Raw genomic sequence first — 8,308 nt, 5'->3', positions numbered from 1 at the left:
GCTAATACACACTATAGGCAATGCTGATGTTGTTAATATTAATAATTTGAGAATAAAGTATAGCAATAATAATAATTTGCACGGTTTGATGTGATATGAGCTAACTGATCTTTAGATTAAATCACCATTGGTAGCGCGATTTATTGTAATGCTTTTTTCCTCAGTTGGTCAGAACAAACGTGGCAGACTTGTTACTTACTTGTTCAGATAACAATATCTGGTGAAAATTCTAATTTGGGTCATATATTCCAAGATGTAGTCTAGAATCTGTGATTGCGAAGTACAGTAAATATCCACACCGGTGCGGTGACTGACTGCCACACATACTCTTCAAAACATTAGATTCATCCGCGCTGGAGCCGTGCCGACTCACAACCCATGCAAGCTAGATAATTCCGCACACAGCTGCAATTCCAGGTTTTCAAACAGAGATGGCGACAAAGAGGCAAAACTTACGGACTGCGGCTTTAAGCACCAAATAATTATATTAGATTATATACATTATATTACTGGAGTAATGGCTGCGTAAAATTCAGCTTTACCACCACAGGAATAAATTACATTTGAAATATATGGAAATAGAAAACAGTTATTTGAAACAGTAATAATATTTCACAAAATTACTGTTTTTATTGTATTTTTGATCAAATAGGCTAATTGTAACCTTGGTGAGCAAGAGACACATGCAAAATTTTAGTTTTGACTTAGTTTTCCACATTTTTCCAACTTTTCAAATAAGATGGTTCCTGAGCTGGTTGCACACTTGAGAAGATGCAGTATGGCATCCAGGTATTGTTTGTTCACTATATTATCAATACAAAATTTTTGGAGATCATCATTTTCAAGTGCTTCTGTTTGAATGCTGAAGTATGTATATATGGACTCTAGTTCTGTTTTGGTTTGACCGTGTTTTGGTTTATATCTAGGCCATGTGTATCTGACTGTTATCCCCAAAAAACAGGCTAAAGACAGTTTGGAGGACTTGACCAGTCACTCATTCCAATCTGCTTTAAAGAAGCTTTTTACGGGCTTTGCTGAATGGCTTCCCAAATGGGCAGATTTGCAGGCAACTGAACAATCTACGAGCAAATGAATGATTTCAAGAAAAGCATTCTTTCTAAGAACAAATATATGAGATGCCATGTGTCATATCTTGATCAGTTTACTAATGTAGGAAAATGAATCGTTAATCAAGACACTGGGGAAGTGTGCTCAGCATGAAGCAAATTACCAGGATTAGCATAGCAAAACGCTGCATAATGTACCTTTACCGCTATGCGGAGTCTCAGTCAGAGAGAGATGCCTCTGTTAATTACAGTAGCGGTAAACCGAATGTGAATGTGACGGGGCTAAATGGAGAGAATGGAGAAGCTAAAATGGAGTCTGATTTTTATATTCCTGTCATGCTTGTTTTGAATCTCTGACAATTGACTCAGTATGCACATGATGTCTAAATGGATGAGAGACTTTGGACTCCGGAGGTACTTTTTGACAAGTAAAAACTCATCAATATAACAGAAGATCTCACATGGCCTACAATCAAATGGTTCTCCAACTTTTCAGGCCATTAACCACATTCAATCAAATCAGAACATCTAAATACTACCAATTTTCCCTCTAATGTTTTTCTCAGCTTTGTGGAAACTTAAGAACTGTGAGACACAATCAGTATACACATTTTGTCATCAGTATTAATATTTCTGCATTGAAAGAAATAGCTTACCCAAAATAAAATGACCATTTACTTATGTTGTTCCAAACTCATTTGACTTCAGCAGGACAAAAAAGGTATACTCAACGAATACTCAGGAATAACAGTATCATAAATGTAGTCCATATGACTTGTGCGGTGTTTTTCAAGTCTTCTGAAGTCATATTATGGAGAACGGATAACATTTAAGTAGAACAACTTGGTTTAGCTGTTGAATGACTAAAATGACCTAAAATGCCCATCCCTAGAAAATAGTGTACATTAGGGCTGCACGGTAAATCGCATGCGATATTTAACGCGCATCTTGTCAGTAAAGCCAGTTCTGTAATCAGTGGTAAATCTCCATCACGTGCGGGCTTTCACATGGAGCCGCATTTACTACACTGAGCCGTTGTTCACTGACAAGCTGCGCAAAACATGCGCAAAATATAATTTTGTGGTTTTGCGCAGCTTGTCAGTGAACAACGGCTCAGTGTAGTAAATGCTGCTCCATGTGAAAGTGCTGCTCCTAACCTTAATCCATGTGTAAATCGCATGCGATTTATCGTGCATCCCTAGTGTACATGCTGCGGCACTCCGTGTACCACAGTCTGAAAAGCACTGATTTAGGACACTATTTGTAGTTGTGTGTTTATTTGATGGATGTGCTTTTGGCAGCGATGTTTTGGTTCAAGCATAATTTGAGGGAAATTTAAACTGTCAATGATAGAAAATTAGTACTTTTTTTTTCTTCAGATATTGTCTTCGTTTTACATGATGGACTTTCCCGCAAATATAGGGTTTGGGGTTTATAAATACATGTCCTTACAAAAATTTACAATTGTAACCACAGTTTCCACTAAATTATCATGTGGTAAAACTGTGGTAACTTGCTATTAGCCGCTGCTGTCATAAAAAAGTAAACAAAATGACAGAAAGATTCTAAAATGGTTGTTTTATTGTTTGCAACAAATTTTATATGGTAATTTATATGGTATAATAATGGTAATTTTTTTGAGATTGTGGATAATGTGTGTGACTCCTTTCAGAGCGACGGTCTGTTCACACTGATGACAGATATAGGTCACTTAACAAACATGAATGTGAGTTACAGTCAAGACTAACACAAACAAGACCTGATATGTGAACTTAGCCACTGACAGACATTTTAAAATAATTTGAAGCATTTATTTTTTAATATTCTGAATATTTTTGATTGATGCATCTTTTTAAATTAGAAACTCATGTTTGCTTCTTTGAAAATTATTCAATTGTTTAATATTACAGTAACAGAGTATGTTAAAACATTTCTCTTAAACAGAAATCCAAGTTTCTTTTTGTTCGATCTGTATCTGGATGGACTTTTCTCTGACAGGCATGAACCTGGACCTGGGCATTGTATGCATTTCTGCACAGTTATCCTTTTAATGCAACTAGTACCCTTTCACTTGGGCTCTGTTTATGCACAGATATTTGAGCCAAAGGGGTTTTTAGAAGAAGACTGTTGTCTGCTTCATTAAAGGTACAGCTGGTTATTTCTGTATGCTAGAATCAAAAATAATGACACTCCTGTCTTTTATTGATGAACAGATAGTTCAGCCCCAAACGCACTCTGTTGGCTGAACCAGTGTTGCTGTGTTAGTCTGGTTGGGATTTTTAGACAAACAGAGCGATGTTTGATAGTGCCACAGGAGATTCATCCTGCAAATGGCTTACTTGTTGTCTCTGCATATTAAGCTGCAGAAAGTATTTTAACACTTTTAACAATTTTTAATGGAATTGTTAATGGAAAAATGACACTTTTCAGCTTAAGTGAAGCTGTATAAGAAAAAAAGCTAGTTAAATGACACATTTTTGTTAAACTTCTCAGATGGAAAATCTTTGAAATCTGTCCTGTATTTTAAAGCAAATGCAAAATAAGTGTTTTAATCAGATCATCCCTGAAGATTTGACGCATTCTTCAGCACTAAATGGCTTTGCAGTGTGCTGCAGAAGTGGCTACACAACAGAAGGACTCATTCTTATACAGTATTCGGTTTCTGCTATATCCCCAGGACATTTTTGGAAATGACCAATTGGAAGGAACTGTGCTCAAATCATCTCAATTGTTGACATTTACTCTGGAGCTCCAGTTGATGATATCACTGATTTGGGAGGTGGAACACTTGATCTGTTTGTTTTTTGGGTGGGGAGTATTCCTTAGCTAATTTCCCTCTGATAAGTATCTGACAACCCATAGTGTGGCACATTATCTCCGGCTGAGAAAAACGGTTCCTTCAGAGTGAGAATTGATTATGCTGGATGCCTGTGCGACGCGGCACTTCAAAACGCTTACTGTTTTTTAGATTGAGCCCATTTTTTGCTTTCTCTATTTGCATGTAAATGATCAATTATTGCTTTTGGCAGGGTTCTGCCACCCGACTCTTGTCTGTAGTGTGGAACTGTACTGTTTCACCTTAACAAATGATGTTTGCACTCCCACCCCCTACTTCCATTCGCAATTATCAACTGTTTGCACTGCTGGCTACATTGATTTTTCTTTCTTTCTTTCTTTCTGCATGTCATGACTCAACATTTAGTAGTCTGTTTAAATTGAATTGAGGGTGTGTTATGTGAAAATGACTGGTTCTTTTAGAATTATGCCCGAATTTTAGGATGCAGAGTAGGGCTGCACGATAAATCGCATGCGATATTTAACGAACTACACAGATCCGTTGTTCACTGACGAGCTGCGCAAAACCACGTTCATATTCGCGCGATTTTTTGCGCAGCTCGTCAGAGAACAACGGCTCTGTGTAGTTAATGCTGCTCAGTGTGAAAGCACGCACGTGATGGAGATTTACCGCTGATTACAGAACCGGCTTTCTGACAAGATGCGCGTTAAATATCGCATGCGATTTATCGTGCAGCCCTAATGCAGAGAATTACGTGCATGCAGGAGCGTGTCGTCTACTGTAGTTCACAGCATTTAGAGGTTGGAGAAAGGTCATGGTTTTGAAGGGTTGAAGCAAATCAGTGGAATTGTGCAAGGTTGAAGAGTACATGGATGTTTAAATAAAGTCTAGGGATATCATGTGTAAATGAAAAAATATTATACTACTGTTGTTTCTTTCAATGCAAGGAAATCCCTTTGGCAAATACTGGGCTATATAAAAGATAATTATATGGTTAATTTCATTCTATTTTATGCGTTTAGTATGGTTTTTCCCCAATTGTTGTCCATGTATTTGTCAGAACAGGCCTGAAAGCAGTTGAAAGGCACTTTTCCAATGCTTGTGAGTGGAAAATGACTTGTATATAGCACTTCTTAAAGAGTGATCGCAGAGGATCGACACATTTTAAAAGCAAATGCAGATGTTTTCTCTGTATCAGTAACTGTATTGACACTTCCAATAATCTGTCTCATTTTGATACATGCTATTACTCAAGCATGTTTTTGAGTGCTTTTTGAAACCTCATTGAGAAACAGTTGATACTCAATATCAGTTTGATTTGCCTTAGCTCCCTTCTTTCTTCCTAGATCTGCACATGAAACTTGATTGCAGATATGCACCAAATTTTCCACTACATTTATTTTCTCATGAATTTTTGCATATTTCAGTGATTGCCTTCTAGTGGATTCAAATATGCAGAAATGGCAATCTTCCTCTCCTGGAATGAAGCATGTACTCATTTCACAGCCTCTAATTGTGTTTCTGTAAAATGGTCAATTGTTCCACTTGCACAAAGAATAAAGTAGTTGCTAAAGTAGAATCCTTGCACTGATTATTCATATTAGTTTATGATATAAGTTCACTTACCCATTCAAAAGTTGTTGGCATGTTGTCCGGGTGTTGTAGATGTTTGCCATGTTGTTGCTTTGTGATTGCTAATGTGTTCAGAGTGTGTTTTCTATGTTGCTATGTGGTTTTTAGGGTATTTTGGTAGTTTAGTAGGTCATTGCTAATTGGCCCAAGTCAAAGAACCCATTCACAAGTGATATTCTGGTCCCTAATTATGACTCGAAACTGCTTATTCAATGTAAGTTTTGGATTTTTAAGAAGTCAACCCTCTACACACAAATTGGCAATCAAATTGCCATTGGCTAGTAAATAAATATTTATAAATATATATAAAAATCAGCTTATCTTCAGAAAATAGAAGAGCTTTTACAAAGGTACATTTATGTGATATGATTTGAAAGCAACTACACATTTAACAAAACATCAGTCAATCTTGCATTTTTTTAAAGATTGTCATGTTTTAGTTCTAACGTTCAATCATGTATGAATGAAAATGTATGAATGCATATGTCATATTAAACAGAACTTTTACTTGGAACTATTACTTGAGATATTGTCATTCAGTATTTCTGTAAAAAACAAAAAACAAAAAAACAAACAAAACAATAATACTACTGTGAATTCTGCAACTAATAATATTATAAAATTTACTAAGGTCTGATGGGCTGCTGGGTTAATGAATATTAATCATGCTGTCTGTGTTCGCTCAAACAGATTTAACAAAGCAACGGAAAAAAAAACAGGAAAGAACCATTTACCTATACTAAGTCAGTTTATGATGCTTCAGAATATGCTGCACATCCATAGGAATAGTGAAACTCTCACATGCATAGTGTTCAAGTGTAGGTGAGTGAAAATATATCTGTGCAAAACTTATTCTTAGCATCTAACTCACTCAATTGATTAGCCAATTGCTATCAATAGAAATGTAGTCACCTGTCGCAAAATTTAGTCGCATTGGTGAGTAATTTACTCGCAATGTAGAAATGTCCAAATGATATGCATGTCAGTGAGGATGTGGATCCCTCTTGGTTTAGATGAGGTCCAAAAAACTGCTTTGAAACAGCTGCTTGGATGAGTTAGAAACTTGGCTCTTCTTCTTATGTCTTACTTTTGCAATTTGACCAGCACAACAGAGACTCAGTGTTCCAGTGTTTGCTCCATCGCAGGCATTGCTGCACATCGTCATCCGCTGATCCTATTCTTGTCAGCTTAGAACATATGTGTATCATGCTCATAGAGATGTGATGGTCGGCCATCCAATCCAGTTAGCAACTATTCGAGCCGGGTACGATGAGAGGGCCCTGTCATTATCACTTGCACATTCATGCCGCACATTACCGGCTGACCTTCCCGTTGCTGTCACTCAGAAAGCGGCCCCGGTACTCCTGTCACAGGGTGGCCGTTCATGCCAAGAAACCAAAGATTCTCCACCCCTATCACTTATACAGGGTTAATAGGCACTTAATTGGCTTACCTGGCAACGTGCGATCGGTTGCGAGGTCAGTAAATTAGATTTGCTGCTGAGACATACCATTCTACATGTTTATGATGCTTTTGCAATTTCACAAAGCATCTCTGTCAATTTTACCCTTTGTTTTACGCTGTCCTTACCTCCCATCGAACTGTGAAGGAGCTCACCCAGCCGTTCAGGAAACGTATCGTATTAAAGTGTGGTAACTGCTATATGTAATGAATTTTGGATTAGGAGCGACAAAGCAGCTCTATGATAACCTTTCGGAAGGACGCAGTTTGTGAGCAGAGGGAAGCGGGTTATAGCAGGAGTCTCTACTCCCAGACACCCCAGGGTGGCTGCATTTGATGTCACTCTCGCTGAATACTCCCCAGCGCAACACAAACAAAACATGCCGTACCAGACCTGTGCGGGATACATCAGTAGAGCGGGAAATGTCAGATTGTCAGGGGTGTGCGTGTGAAGTGAATTACTCTGGTTTGGAGAGCGGTCCTGGGAGGATACTCTAATTTCAAGCTGAAGGTGTAACGTGTCTTTTATTTTTTCACAGGTGCGGTGGACCCTAGTGTAGACGGGAGCTTGCAGAGGGACCTTCCCCACAGACTATATGAAGGGAGGGGAGGGGGAGGTGGAGGGGGGGCTGCTGCCGTTACTCCCAGCTTGCAGAACACACAGGTCGGCATGCCTTTAAATTTGACGTTGTTTGTCTTTAAATTTCATGGTTCAGTGTTTTTGTTTTGTTCATTATTAGTGGCTGTAAATTTAGATGTTCGTCCTTTCTGTACAGCTAATTTATTGTCTTACTTTTAGTACCTTTTTGCATTTTGATTAAGGCAGTGTTTCCTGTGCCTTTTTGTCCAAAGTACTCACAACTCCATTAGTTAAGGCCAAGCGCGGCAGTTTTTAAGTGCAGTTTTGCACGCTCGTGAATCATCTCATGACTAAGTGCAGACGTGATGTAAATAAGAGATTCATTGTGTAGTTTAGAGAGCTTCATTGATTATAACAACTTTGTAAGATCGCGATGAATGAAGATAAGTGACACTTTTTAGTGATAAAGCGAGTGCGCTTTGCGCACTTTCTATGGTATAATCCATTTAGAATTTGTATGAAACTTTCGTTTTTCGGACACATAGGCTACACTCTGCAAAGTTTCGGGAATGACATCCGCATACGTATGCAGGATTCACTCTCAAAATAGCAGTGATTGGCAATGGACGGAACATAAAATATGTTGATTTAATTCTGGAACCGGTCCTGGCCAAACCTCCACAGACAGCGCGCGTCCCGAGCGAGATCTAATTCACGGACCAAAAGCATGTGTAAACTTTATTGAGATCGGGACATATCAACCAGTAATTT

The 8,308-nt window shown here is 38.2% G+C and overlaps 1 protein-coding gene across 1 annotated transcript in view; it reads left to right on the top strand.

The window, feature by feature from the left end:
- The window catches only part of zmiz1a (zinc finger, MIZ-type containing 1a), a 142,465-nt gene that overhangs the window by 32,673 nt on the left and 101,484 nt on the right, over positions 1-8,308 (top strand). The window contains exon 2 of the mRNA XM_016511303.1: positions 7,497-7,621. The gene's annotated coding sequence lies outside the window, so the exon portion shown is untranslated. The remainder of the gene's footprint in view (positions 1-7,496; positions 7,622-8,308) is intronic.

Source organism: Sinocyclocheilus rhinocerous, unplaced genomic scaffold, assembly GCF_001515625.1.
Source record: "Sinocyclocheilus rhinocerous isolate Xijiao unplaced genomic scaffold, SAMN03320098_v1.1 scaffold1243, whole genome shotgun sequence".
Classification (NCBI taxonomy): Eukaryota; Metazoa; Chordata; class Actinopteri; order Cypriniformes; family Cyprinidae; genus Sinocyclocheilus; species Sinocyclocheilus rhinocerous.
The sequence above is the reverse complement of the archived record's forward strand: the minus strand, read 5'-3'. Positions and strand labels throughout refer to the sequence as shown.